This window comes from Tursiops truncatus, chromosome 3, assembly GCF_011762595.2.
Source record: "Tursiops truncatus isolate mTurTru1 chromosome 3, mTurTru1.mat.Y, whole genome shotgun sequence".
Classification (NCBI taxonomy): Eukaryota; Metazoa; Chordata; class Mammalia; order Artiodactyla; family Delphinidae; genus Tursiops; species Tursiops truncatus.
The window spans coordinates 119,418,554-119,433,253 of NC_047036.1; the positions used below are offsets into that span (position 1 = coordinate 119,418,554).

Below are 14,700 nucleotides of genomic sequence, written 5' to 3' on the forward strand. Positions count from 1 at the left end.
GTCTTTCGAGCTGATGGCTGTGGCTGAATCCTTGAGCATGAAAGCAGTAGACTGAAAAAACTCCCCACTCATACCCGCACCCGGTGGATAGCAGAGGGCACGGGAACAGAAATGCCCCAGGCCCACGGAGGACTTTTATTTTATGTTGCTCATCTGTTTCATGGGTTACTCGGGCACTCTGCTGCCCCTTCTTAACGCTTCTCTGAACCAACGCAAGTCAGACCTTGGCCAAATTTATTCGCTCTCCAGGTCTTAGTTCCTTATTGATAAACGGAGTGATTGAATTAGAGCCTTTCTGAGATCATAAGCATTTCAAAATCTATGATTCCTCTTCATTGACTGTATGGGACCAGGGCAGAGATGGGGAGTGGGGATGGGGTGGGAGGGGACGGTAGGAGCAGTGTGCCTGGGGCCACCAATAAGGAGATACATTGTCTATAGAGAAGTCAAACAGCTAAGAGCTGGTGTGCTTTTTTACTGAGCTGGCAGTTCTAAACCAGGTCATGATAAAATATTCCTCCCTGCAAGGTGTTCTGTTGGTATGCCTTCTTTTGGTATGCCACTGAATGAGACTTTTTTTTTTTTAAGATGAACCAGTTTTCAAGGTAGAAATAGAGACACAGATGTAGAGAACAAACGTATGGACACCAAGGGGGGAAAGCGGGGGGCGGGGGTGGTGGTGGTGTGATGAATTGGGAGATTGGGATTGACATGTGTACACTGATGTGTATAAAATAGATAACTAATTTAAAAAAAGATTTTTTTTGATGTGAACCATTTTTAAAGTCTTTATTGAATTTGTTACAATATTGCTTCTGTTTTATGTTTTTGGTTGTTTTTTTTTTTTTTTGGCCAAGAGTCATGTGGGATCTTAGCTCCTTGACTAGGGATCAAACCCTCACCCCGTGAATTGGAAGGTGAACTCTTAACCACTGGACTGCCAGGGAAGTCCCTGAATGAGACTCTTTTGGCTGGTAGTGATAGAAACCAAACTCAGAATGGCTTAAATAAGAAAGGATTTTGTTGGCCCACAGAAGTGAAGAGACCAGGAGATGCAATTGCATTCAGAAATGGTTGTATCCAGATGCACAATGACGTCATCAGAGAGCTGCCCCCTCTGTCTCTTCCCTCAGCTTTATTTCATTTTCAGGCAGGGTTTCTCACAGTACCAACATAGCCACCAGGTGGGCATAGCTCCAGGTGGGCATTCTATCAGCTAAAGTACCTCAGAGAGTCCCTCTGTCCCCAAAATTTCAGCAAAACTTCTAGGCTTTACCCTGGACCAACTTGGTTCCCATGACCACCTCTAATCTACTTGGATGGAATATGCTGACTCATCATCTGCCTAGTCAAGCTCAGGGGCAAGGTCAGCACGTGAACTGAGAATGATAGAGGGTCCTTTCTCCCAAAGAATATGGAGGGAGTGTTACTAGAAGAACGGTAAACAGATGTTCAGCACCAAAGCAGTAACTGTTCATCATATGTTCCTGTCCCCAAAGATGGGCTCATATTATTCCTCTGGCATATCCCCCCTCCCCCACCCACTTCCTTCCCTGTCTTCCTCCCAGAGCTGAAGATTCCACCTCCTACTCCAGTGAGGTCTTCCAGCTCACAGTAGCCCATCTTCCTGTCAACTCCAAAGAATTATTGTGCATGCCTGTCACTCTGATACTTAACTAAGATCAACTGTTTATTTGTTGTTCATTGTAAAAGTAACATGTGTCTATTTTAGAAAAATAGAGAAGAAACAAAAATATTATCTGTGGCTTGCCTTCTTAGTGGCAGGGCATCCAGGATGGCATTATCATAGAACAGGACCAGTCTACCTTCTATAAGAGCAGCCTGCCTTCTCCCAATTCTTCCAGCTAATAAGAGGACTATTTTAATGCTTTATCAGCCAGAGAACAGGTGCCTTTCCTCTCCTAATTTCACGTACAGTTTACATGAAAGTAAAGCTGATTTGGGATGGATTTATTGTGAATGGTAATAACGGCTAGCATCCATTAAATATTCAGTATACTGACCATTCACCTATGTTTTATTATTGAATCCTCACAAAAACATTGTGAGGTAGGAACTGTGGTTTCTCCATTTGGCAGATAAGGAAACAGACGTCCAGAGGTTAAGCAACTTGTCCAAGATGACATACCTAGTAAATGGTAGAGACAGGATTTGAACCCAGGCCTGTCTCCAAATCCTGTGCTCTTAAGCCCAAGTTACACTCTACATACTGCCTGACTCGTACTACTTGATTGGTAATATTAATGGTGGTCTGCCTAATTGCTGATAGCTTTCCAATGAAGTCATTTCGGGTATGCTCAGGTGACTGTAATTATATGGAACTCAAATCAAAAGCAGCACCCCTCCCCCCCGTCCTTCCCCGGAAAAAAAAATCCTTCAAAAAGAGCACATATTCCATTATATTATAGATTCAGCCATTCATTACTCTATCCATTCCTTCACCAAATATTCATTTACTGGGTGCTTTGTAATAGACAGCGCGATTGACTCTGAAGCGTCCCTTCCACCCATTGATTAGGCTTTAAGACAGTCATGATTAGTCAGCTCTCTCTTGCTACTGATTGGTTGAAGGGTAGGCAGGCCCAAGCCAGTTTGGGCCAATGAGAAGTAAGTATGGGCTCTTAAAGGCCGTCTGGAAGGAAGCCCTGCGTCTCTGCCGCAGGCAAACGGGTGGCCGGCGCCATGTTGCAGACCGAGGGAGAAACCCATCTCGGCCTGAGGCGGACGTGTGCAGAGGTGAGTGCTGCCAGAAGCCGATTTTGAGCTTCAACATCGTACTCTCTGAGGTACGGCTTTTTTTTATTGTAGTATTGCTTAAGCTGGTTTGAGTCGAGTTTTTAGCACTTGTGGCCCAGCTTTTTAAGTACCCGCCCAGGTGTGTAGGGTGTCTGCCTCACACTGGCTCGGCAGGCGTTCAGCCGCAGCCGGGCCTGCCTAGTGATAAGTCTGTATAGCCGCTCAAGCTGCTCATCTCCTGAGCCTGACTGGACGTTCCCCGAGGGCAAGGACACCCTAATTCTTTTTGGCACCCTGGATGCACGTGCTGGAAAACTGCCGTGGAAAACCTTTGTGGAGTGTGTGTGTGTGTGTGTGTGTGTGTGTGTGTGTGTGTCTGGGTTTACCTCTGATACCAGTGACAGGTTCAGGGAGGGGATTTATGTTTTCGAGTATCTGCTTTCTGTTCCAGCTGTTTTCCATATACAGAAGCTAATTTCTTCCTTGAGCAAATCCCGAGTCAGCTGCGGTGATGATTACGTGTTTTATCGATGAAGAGCCTAAAGCCTAGACGAGTTTTAAGCTCACGTAACTTGTAGGTGGTGGAGGTGAGAGCCTGCTGTCTGTTCACGCTACACAGTTATCACAGGATACTGTAGTGCAGCCTATAGGTGGTGGCCCCAAACCAGAGGAAACCCTTTTCACTACAGGTATAATCTATTAACGAAACACCTAGGATTTGCCCTCTGCTCTCTCTCTTTTTGTGTTTGTACGGGAGGTCCATTGTAAACACGTGTGGCCAGCTTGTCCCTAGAACCTGAGAACAAATGACTTCATTTTAATCCTTTATCATGGGGTCAAAAGAGAATAATCAGTCCCTTCCTGTGGGCAGCCTGGCTAATAAAGTATTTAACTTATCCAAGCTCATCCTTTGCCCCAGATGCGAAAATGATGGTAGACGTCTATTGTACAGTATTTCTTTGTACTTATTTAATTTGCTCTTGGAAGAGTGACTATAGTCAGTATGTGCTTTAAAAGGGAACTTGAGGGCTTCCCTGGTGGCGCAGGGGTTGAGAGTCCGCCTGCCGATGCAGGGGACGCGGGTTTGTGCCCCGGTTTGGGAAGATTCCACATGCCGTGGAGCGGCTGGGCCCGTGAGCCATGGCCGCTGAGCCTGCGCGTCAGGAGCCTGTGCTCCGCAACGGAAGAGGCCACAACAGTGAGAGGCCCGCGTACCGCAAAGAAAAAAAAAGAAAAAGGGAACGTGAAAAATCCCTCTAAAAGTTCTCTTCCTCTACTGCTTTCGTAAGTAGAGGTATAAGAGGGATATGTTATATTTTTTTAAATTCCCATTTTACAGTGGCTTAAGGTCATTATTTTAGATTGGATTTCATCAAATATTAGTTTAAGAAATGTTACTAATAAAATGCTAATCACTGTGCTAAGCTCTGGGGGTAGGTGATCAACACAAACGTAGGCCTTTGCTGTGAAGCACATGTAATCTGTGGTACTACAAGCTTGGTTTGAGTGTCTGTGTTGACTATAAGAGCCCCTGATAGCATCCTACAATTTTGGATTTGGAGTGTAAACACTAAGGGCATAATCCTTTTTCTTTAAAAATGGAGTGCTAAAAGCTGTTGTCGGTGAATTTTAATGTTCTGGGTAATTGGCCCTTTATTGACCCTCATTATAATTGAAGGTCAACCTCTGCTGTAGTCAACAGCTCTTTTCCAGATTATTGAATATCATTGGTGATATTAATTACTATGCTTGGGACAAATTTCTTCCCATCTACCCATAACTGGTAGGGGAAATGGGTCCTTTTAGGATCATATGTATTACAGTGCCTTATTCCCATGTTGTAGACACAGAACACAGTTTCTTATAAAACACTTAGTCAGGAATTTAGTATATTCTGGAAACATTCGTATTCAAGGTAAAAATAATGCTGAGACTTTCTTCCTGTAGTTCTGAAGACCAAAAGATGGATCTGGCTAGAGCAAGAAGTGCTTGGGAAAAATATTTTCTCAGCTCTGTACTTAAATGTGTATTTATTGATGAATTCTTGGAACACATCAACCATAAGAGGTTTCAGCAAAATCCAGCCTTTCAGCTGAATCTCTGGCAGCTTTGTACATGAGAGGTGGTGTCATATCAGCTTTCTGGTTCATGTTTGTGATTTGACAGTGTCTGTCTTTGATACTTGGCCACAAGAAGGTATGTAATTTGTGATATATTTAAGTGGGAAACAGCTGAACTGTTCATGGCCCCCAGGTCACAGAGATTGTGCCTTGTTTAATCAGATGTATCACCCTGCTCTGATGCACTGTATCTTTCAAAGTGTACAATTCAGTGATTTTTAGTATATTCACAAAGTTCTGCAATCATTAGCACTAATTCCAGAACATTGTTATCACCTGAAAAAGAAACGTTATGGCCATTAGCAGTTATTTCCTCTCTCCCTGCTTCCCTTGCTCTGGCAACAGCTCATCTACTCTCTGTCTCTATGGATTGCCTACTCTGGATATCTCTTATAAATGGAATCATACAATATGTGGTCTTATGTGACTGGTTTCTTTTACTTCACATGCATTTAAGGTTTGTCCATGTTGTAGCATGTAACAGTACTTCGTTCTTTTTTTATGGCTGAATAATGCTACATTGTATGCATATATTACATTTTATTTATCCACTCATCAGTTGATGGACATTTGGGTGTTTACACCTTTTGGCTATTGTGAATAATGCTGCTGTGAACATTCATATACAAGTTTTTGTGTAAGAAAAACTATTTTGTAAGAAAAAGTATTCTCTTGAATATATACCTAGGAGTGGAATATCGGGGACATACAGTAATTCTAGGTTTAACTATGTGAGGAAGTGCACTGTGTTTTACACAGTGGGTGCACCACTTTACATTTCCAACAGCAATGTATAGGGATACCAGTTTTTCCACATCCTTGCCAACACTTTTTATTGTCTGTCTTTTTAATTGTAACAATCCTGGAGGATGCTGACACACTGTATTTCCATGGTAGAAAGTATATTTTCACATTTTTAGGATTAGAGGTCTGTTCACTACAAAATCAGCATTTTAATCTAAATCTTTGTCTTATTTTTGACCTCCTGAAGCCTGCAATTTGAATAATTCCACTGTTGTGTTATTTGCTTTCATGTACAGATTAATCTTTGAAAATTCTTAATTATAGCTTGAGATTTGCCAGCTCTCTTGTGGACTTTATTGAAAGTACCAGCTATACTTGAAAAAGCTCATAATTTAGATAAAAATTATTTTTAGTCTTTTGACTACATTCCCTTGCCCCAGTCCGTTTTTAATGCTTCAGACTGTTATATAATGTTATTGAAATAACTGCTAAACACAGATTTTCAAAGGCATTACTAAACACATGCAGTAACAAAACTTTCTTCTTTGCTTTATAAGTCACCCTCGCCGTTGACTTTGAAGGTATTTCCAAATTATTTATTGACATTGTACATTAAGCTCTTTCTTCAAGGAGGGCTCTGTGAGCCAGAAAAATAGTAAATTTTTCCTACCCTCATAACAAATTTTTAAGTGTACAATACAATATGGTTAACTAGGCACAGTGTTGTTCAGCAGATCTTCATCTTGCATAACTGAAATTTTATGCCTATCGATTAGCAACTTCCTGACCTTAACCTCCTCCCCCCAGCCCCTGGCAAGCAACATTCCATTCTGTGATTCTATGAGTTTGACTATTTTAGATGTCTCATGTAAGTGGTATCATGCATTATTTATTATTCTATGACTGGCTTACTTCCCTTAGCATAATGTCCTCTGGGTTCATCTATGTTGTTGCATATTGCAGAATTTTCTTCTCTTTAATGCCTAAATAACATTCCATTGTATATGTATACCACATTTTCTTTATCTCTTCATCCCCTGATGGACATTTACATTGTTTCCACATCTTGGCTGTTGTGAATAGTGGCTGCTGTGAACTTGGGGGTGCAGATATCTCTTCAAGATCCTGATTTCCATTCTTTTGGATATATACCCAGAAGTGAGATTGCTGGATCATATGGTACTTAAGTTTTTAATTTTTTGAGGAGGCTCCATGCTGTTTTCCATAGCAACTCCACCATTTTGCATTCCTACCAACAGTATACAAGGGTTCCTGTTTACCCACATCCTCACCAACACTTGTTGTATTTTGACTTTTTGGTAATAGCCATCCTAACAGGTAGAAGGTTTGTGGTCTTAATTTGTGTTTCCCTAATGATGAGTGAAGCTGAGCCATCTTTTCATATTCATGTGGGCCATTTGTGCATCTTCTTTGGAGAAATGCCTATTTAAGTCTTCAGCCCATTTTTTTTTTAATTGGGGTATAGTTGTTTTACAATGTTGTGTTAGTTTCTACTGCACAGCAAAGTGGAGTTTCCTGTGCTATAGAGCAGATTCTCATTAGCTATCTAGTTTATACATATTAGTGTATATATTAATCCCAATCTCCCATTTCATCCCACCACCCCTTTACCTGCTTGGTGTCCATACGTTTGTTCTCTACATCTGTGTCTCTATTTCTGCCTTGAAAACCCGTTCATCTCTACCATTTTTTTAGATTCCACAAATATGCATTAATATACAATATTTGTTTTTCTCTTTCTGACTTACTTCACTCCGTATGACAGTCTCTAGGTCCATCCACGTCTCTGCAAATGACCCAATTTCATTCCTTTTTATGGCTGAGTAATATTCCATTGTATATATGTACCACATCTTCTTTATCCATTCATCTGTCAGTGGACATTTAGGTTGCTCCTGTGACCTGGCTATTGTAAATAGTGCTGCAGTGAACATTGGGGTGCATGTGTCTTTTTGAATTATGGTTTTCTCTGGGTATATGCCCAGTAGTGGGATTGCTGGGTCATATGGTAATTCTATTTTTAGTTTTTTAAGGAACCTCCATCCTGTTCTCCATAGTGGCTGTATAAATTAACATTCCTACCAAAACAATGCAAGAGGGTTCCCTTCTCTCCACACCCTCTGCAGCATTTATTGCTTGTAGATTGTCTAATGATGACCATTCTAACCAGTGTGAGGTCATACCTCATTGTAATTCTGATTTGCATTTCTTTAATAATTAGTGATGTTGAGCATCTTTTCATGTGTTTGTTGGCCATCTGTATGTCTTCTTTGGAGAAATGTCTATTAACTCTTCTGCCCATTTCTGGATTGGGTTGTTTGTTTTTTTCATATTGAGCTGCATGAGCTGTTTGTATATTTTGGAGATTAATCTTTGACCATTTATTCATTTGCAAATATTTTCTCCCATTCTGAGGGTTGTCTTTTCATCTTGTTTATGGTTTCCTTTGCTGTGCAAAAGCTTTTAAGTTTCATTAGGTCCCATTTGTTTATTGTTGTTTTTATTTCCATTACTCTAGGAGGTGAGTCAAAAAAGATCTTGCTGTGATTTATGTTAGAGAGTGTTCTTCCTATGTTTTCCTCTGAGAGTTTTATAGTGTCCGGTCTTACATTTAGGTCTTTAATCCATTTTGAGTTTGTTTTTGTGTGTATGGTGTTAAGAAATCATCTAATTTCATTTTTCTACATGTAGCTCTCCAGTTTCCCCAACATTGTTTGTTGAAGAGACTGTCTTTCCACCATTGTGTACTGTTGCCTCCTTTGTCATAGATTAATTGACCATAGGTGTGTGGGTTTATTTCTGGGCTTTCTCTCCTGTTCCATTGATCTATATTTATTTTTGTGCCAGTACCATACTGTTTTGATGACTGTGGCTTTGTAGTATAATCTGAAGTCAGGGAGCCTTATTCCTCCAGCTCTATTTTTCTTTCTCAAGATTGCTTTTGCTATTGGGAGTCTTTTGTGTCTCCATACAAATTTTAAGATTTTGTAAAATTCATTTTTCAGTGAAAAATGTCATTGGTAAATTGATAGGGATTGCATTTGGATTTGTAGAATGCCTTGGGTAGTATAATCATTTTAACAATATTGATTCTTCCAATCCATGAACACGGTATATCTTTCCATCTCTTTGTGTCTTCTTTGATTTCTTTCACTAGTGTCTTACAGTTTTCTGAGTACAGGTCTTTTACCTGCTTAGGTAAGTTTATTCCTAGGTATTTTATTCTTTTTGTTGCAGTGATGAATGGGATTGTTTCCTTAATTTCTCTTCCTGATCTTTTGTTGTTAGTGTATAGGGAATGCAAGAGATTTCTGTGTGTTCTTATTTATGCAACCTTACCAAATTCATTGATTAGTTCTAGTAGTTTTCTGGTGGCATGTTTAGGATTTTCTATGTATGGTATCATGTCATCTGCAAACAGTGCCAGTTTTACTTCTTCTTTTCCAATTTGTTTTCTTTTATTTCTTTTTCTCCTCTGATTTGGAAGCTAGGACTTCCAAAAACTATGTTGAATAAAAGTGGTGAGAGTGGACATCCTTGCCTTGTTCCTGATCTTAGAGGATATGCTTTCAGCTTTTCACTGTTGAGTATGATGTTAGCTGTAAGTTTGTTGTATATGGACTTTATTGTGTTGAGGTATGTTCCCTCTATGCCCACTATCTGAAGAGTTTTTATCATAAATGGGTGTTGAATTTTGTCAAAAGCTTTTTCTGCATCTATTGAGATGAGCATATGGTTTTTCTTCTTCAATTTGTTAATATGGTGTACACATTGATTGACTTGTGTATATTGAAGAATCCTTGCATCCCTGGGATAAATCCCACTTGATCATGGTGTATGATCCTTTTAATGTGTTGTTGGATTCTGTTTGCTAGTATTTTGTTGAGGATTTTTGCATCTATACTCATCAGTGATATTGGTCTGTAATTTTCTTTTTTTGCTAAACTCATTAGTTCTAGTAGCTTTTTTTAAAACTAGTAATTTATTGAGATGAAATTAATAAAACATAAAATTAACCATTTAATTCAGTGGCATTTAGTATATTCTCAGTGTTGTGCAACCACCATCTCTGTCTAGTTCCAAAATATTTTAATAACCCCAATGTAAAACCTTTACTCATAAAGTAATTTCTCCCCATTATTCTCTTCCCCCAGAGCCTGCCAGCCAACAGCCTTCTTTCTATATCAATAGATTTGTCTATCCTAGGTATTTCATGTGAATGAAATTATACAATATATCACCCTTTGTGTCAGCTTTTTTCACTTAATTGGAGGTTCATCCACATGGTAGCATGAATTCGTACTTCATTTCTTTTTATGGCCGAGTACTATTCCATTGTTTATACATACTACAATTTATTTAACCATTCACCCATTGATGGTCATGTGTGCTATTTCCCTCTTTTGGCTGTGGTGGATAGTGCTGCTATTATGAACATGTGTAAATGTATTTGCTTGAGTACCTGTTTTCCATTCTTTTGGGTTTATACCTAGGAGTGGAATTACAGGGTCATGTGGTAATTCTGTGTTTGTGTGTGTGTGTGTGTGTGTGTGTGTGGTACGCGGCCCTCTCACTGTTGTGGCCTCTCCTGTTGCGGAGCACAGGCTCCAGATGCGCAGCCATGGCTCACAGGCCCAGCCGCTCCGCAGCATGTGGGATCTTCCCGGACCAGGGCACAAACCCGTGTCCCCTGCATCGGCAGGTGGACTTTCAACCACTGCGCCACCAGGGAAGCCCCTGTGTTTAACTTTTTGAAGTCTAGTACCTTTTTTGTAGATTCCCTAGATAGATGATCATGTTGTCTATGAGTAAAGGTAGTTTAACTTGTTCCCGCTAATCTCATTGCATCTTATTCCTTTCTTGCCTAATTGTATTGGCTAAAGCCTCCAGTACAGTGGTAAATGGAAGTTGTAAGAGTATATACATCCCTGTTTTTTTTTTTTTTACTGAAATTAGGAGGAAAATATTCAGTGTTTTCCCATTAAGTATGATACTAGCAGAAGATGTTTTGTAAATACCCTTTATAAAGTTGAGGAAGTTTCCTTCTATTCCTAGTTTGCTAAGAGTTTGTTTTAAATTAGGAGTGTATGTTGGGTTTTGTCAAATGCTTTGTCTGTATCTATTTGGATAATCATATGGATTTTTCATTTTCAGTTTTTCACTGTTGTGAATTGCATCGGTTGATTTTGAAATGTGAATCCAATCTTGCATTCCTTGTGTAACCCTTTGATCATGATGTGTCATCCTTGTAATTGATTGTTAAATACTATATGGTAAAGTTTTGTGTAGAATTTTTCCATTTATGTTCACAGGGGATATTAGTCTGTACTTTTCTTGTAATTTTTGTCTAATTTTGGTATCAGCATAATGGATTAGAATGGATTGAGAAGTATTCCCTCCTGTGCAGTTTTGTTTTGCGAGGAGATTCTGTAGAATTGGTATTATTTCTTCCTTAAGTGTGTGGTAGAAATCACCAGTGAAACCATGTGGGCCTAGAGTTTTCTTTATGGAAAGGTTTTTAACTGAAAATTCAATTCAATAGATATAGGGCTAATTAGGTTATCTAGTTCTTTCCTTTCTTATTTTTTAATAAATTTATTTATTTATTTTTGGCTGCATTGGGTCTTCATTGCTGTGTGTGGGCTTTCTCTAGCTGCAGTGAGCGGGGGCTGAGTGGGGACTACTCTTTGTTGTGGTGCATGGGCTTCTCATTGCGGTGGCTTTTCTTGTTCCGGAGCACGGGCTCTAGGCGTGCGGGCTCAGTAGTTGTGGTGCACGGGCTTAGTTGCTCTGGGGCATGTGGGATCTTCCCGGACCAGGGCTCGAACCTGTGTCCCCTGCATTGGCAGGCGGATTCTTAACCACTGTGCCACCAGGGAAGTCCCTCTTTCCTTTTTTTTTAAACATCTTTTTTTGAACTATAATTCAGATACCAAAAAACGTACAATTCAGATACCAAAAAACGTACAGGTAAAATGTACAATTCAAAGGCTTTTTGTATGCGCAGAGTTGTGCAATCATCAATACAAGTTTCTTTTAGAACATTTTCGTTACCTTAAAAAGAAGGTTGGTACCCATTAAGCAGTCACTCTTTAATATCCCCTCCTCCTCCCCCAGCCCCTGGGAATCTCAAATCTACTTTCTGTCCATAATAAATGTCCAGATTTGTTTATTCTGGACATTTAATGTAAATGGGTTTATAAAATATGTGATCTTTTCTGACTGGCTTCTTTTACTTAGCATAGTATTTGCAAAGTTCATCCAAAAAATGTATGTATCAGTATTTCATTTCTTTTCATTGCTAAATAATATTTCATTGTATGAATATACCATGTTATTTATCCATTTATCAGTTGATGGACATTTAGATTGTTTCCACTTTTTGGGCATTATGAATAATGGTGCTGTGAATATTTGTGTAGAAGTTTTGTGTGTGGATATGTTTTCTATTCCCTTGGCTATGTAAAATTTACAATCTTGATTTTTAGCTCAGATTGCCCTCCCTCTCACTAATAACAGTTAATGAAATTTAGTTCATATTTATACGTATCAGCTACAGTGATAGCTTTGGGAAACTCTCCATGTGGGGTAAACAGGCTGGTTCCCTTTCTTTGCCAGACTTCTCATTGACCAAGAAAAATTCTGCACAGAAGACTTAGATCAAATCTATAACTTCCCACTTCTCCTTTGATCTTACTGCCTTGGCACTGCTCTTCTCATGCTTTCAGATATGGGTTGGAAATGGAAGACCCTCTCTGAAGGAATGTTGAGTGCCTCTGGATGACCCCTGCCAAGGTCTGGTAGTTGGGAATGTACAGGATAATGAAAATGCAGGCCAGTAACAAAACAGTGTGACTTTTATTAATTAGGATATGTGAGGTTGGAAATTTGTATGCAGTTCTGGTGTTCACATCACTCTTCATCTGATTCACCTTGACCCTTTATGTATGTTTTTTGGGAGAGCATTAAAAACAAAATTCCCCTCTTCTTTTAGATTTCCTTAGATGTCTTAGATTTTTCTTTTATATTTCCTTGAAATCTAACATGTCTTGAGCACTTGCTGTATGGTAGTATCTGAACTAAAGCAGCTTAAATATGTCGTATCTCATTTAATTCTCATTCCTTTAAGATGTTGGTATTACTTCCATTTTTCAGTTGTGGAAGTAGGCTTAAAGTGGCTGTAGAACTTTCCCAAGGTCGCAGACTTAGTGAAGGACAAAAGTAAGGCTTGAACCCACATTTGTCTCATTATGAAGTTGTAACTACTAAGGTCTAAAATTATTAACAGTATTTGTGCCACACATTCTTTTGTATTTAAAATGAGCAGTCGTGTATGCTATGAGTTTTTGTTATCTGTCACATTGGCAGTCTGTTTGTGCATGGTTGCTATCTCAGGGTGAGTACAACATATAAAAGATTGGGAGAGAAATCTATTAATATTAAATGAGTAAGTCCTTGTCTGTGCTGAACTTCAACTCTTCCTTTAGCACCCGGCACAACGAAAACACCTTTTCATAGGCTTTCCTGAAAAACAGCTGCACAAAGTACTTTGTACCAGCCTCTGATACAGTGAATGGCAATTATACTTTGCTTGTCCACTCCTAGATATTTTATATATATCTATATGTAGATATCTATATTTACATACCATAAATTTACATACCATAAAATTTACTCGCTTTAAATGTACATGTTAGTGATTTTTATTAAATTTACTGAGTTGCAAAACCATCATTATAATGCAATTTTAGAACATTTCCATCTTCCCATACAGTTCCCTCATACCTATTTTCACTTAGGCCCTGATGCCATCCCCAGCCATAGGAAGCCATTGATCTGCTTTCTGACTCTATAGCTTTGCCTTCTCTAGACATCTCATATAAGTGAAATCAAGCAATATGTGGTCTTTTTGGTATGACTTCCTTTACTTAGCATAATGTTTTTGAGATTCATCCATATTATAGCATGCATCATTATCTTTTTTTTATTGCTGTGTAGTATTTTATTGTGTGGCTCTGCTGCATTTTGTGTATGTGTTCATTCATTAATGTTGTGTTGATGGACATTTGAGTTCTTTCCCCCTCTTGGCTATTATGAATAATGGTGCTGTGAATATCTGCATGCAACTCGTCGTGTGCCCATGTTTTTTTCCTTTGGAATAGACACAGAGCAATGGAATTGATGAGCCACGTGTCTCATCTTTGATTCCTTGAGGGCAGGAACATCACGCTGAAGTTTTAGTATTGGCTTAGTGGTCTTTTAATTGACTCCTCTAGCACACTTGCCACATACTTGGTAGTGAAACTGATCAAGAGGTATTTATGATATAGTTTCATGTTCTCTGAATCTTTGTTTGGTTTTTATGCACACTATCCCCTATTACCACCACTTGGAAAGAGTTTTATTTTTTTATTTTTATTTTTTTTACATCTTTATTGGAGTATAATTGCTTTACAATGGTGTGTTACTTTCTGCTTTATAACAAAGTGAATCAGTTATACATATGTTCCCATATCTCCTCCCTCTTGCATCTCCCTCCCTCCCACCCTCCCTATCCCACCCCTCCAGGTGGTCACAAAGCACCGAGCTGATCTCCCCGTGCTATGCGGCTGCTTCCCACCAGCTATCCATTTTACGTTTGGTAGTGTATATATGTCCATGCCTCTCTCTCACTTTGTCACAGCTTACCCTTCCCCCTCCCCATATCCTCAAGTCCATTCTCTAGTAGGTTTGTGTCTTTATTCCTGTCTTACCCCCAGGTTCTACATGGCAACTTTTTTTTTCTTAGATTCTCTATATATGTGTTAGCACATATAAAGTATTTGTCTTTCTCTTTCTGACTTACTTCACTCTGTATGACAGACTTTAGATCCATCCACCTCACTACAAATAACTCAGTTTCGTTTCTTTTTATGGCTGAGTAATACTCCATTGTATATATGTGCCACATCTTCTTTATCCATTCATCCGATGATGGACACTTTGGTTGTTTCCATCTCCTGGCTATTGTAAATAGAGCTGCAACGAACATTTTGGTACATGACTCTTTTTGAATTAT

General features: G+C 39.2%; 1 long non-coding RNA gene across 1 annotated transcript in view; it reads left to right on the plus strand.

Moving 5' to 3' along the window:
- The first annotated feature begins 3,188 nt into the window (after positions 1–3,188).
- The window catches only part of LOC141278335 (uncharacterized), a 50,335-nt gene continuing 38,823 nt past the window's right edge, over positions 3,189–14,700 (plus strand). Inside the window, exon 1 of the long non-coding RNA XR_012330899.1 lies at positions 3,189–3,344. This is a non-coding gene — a long non-coding RNA (uncharacterized lncRNA). The remainder of the gene's footprint in view (positions 3,345–14,700) is intronic.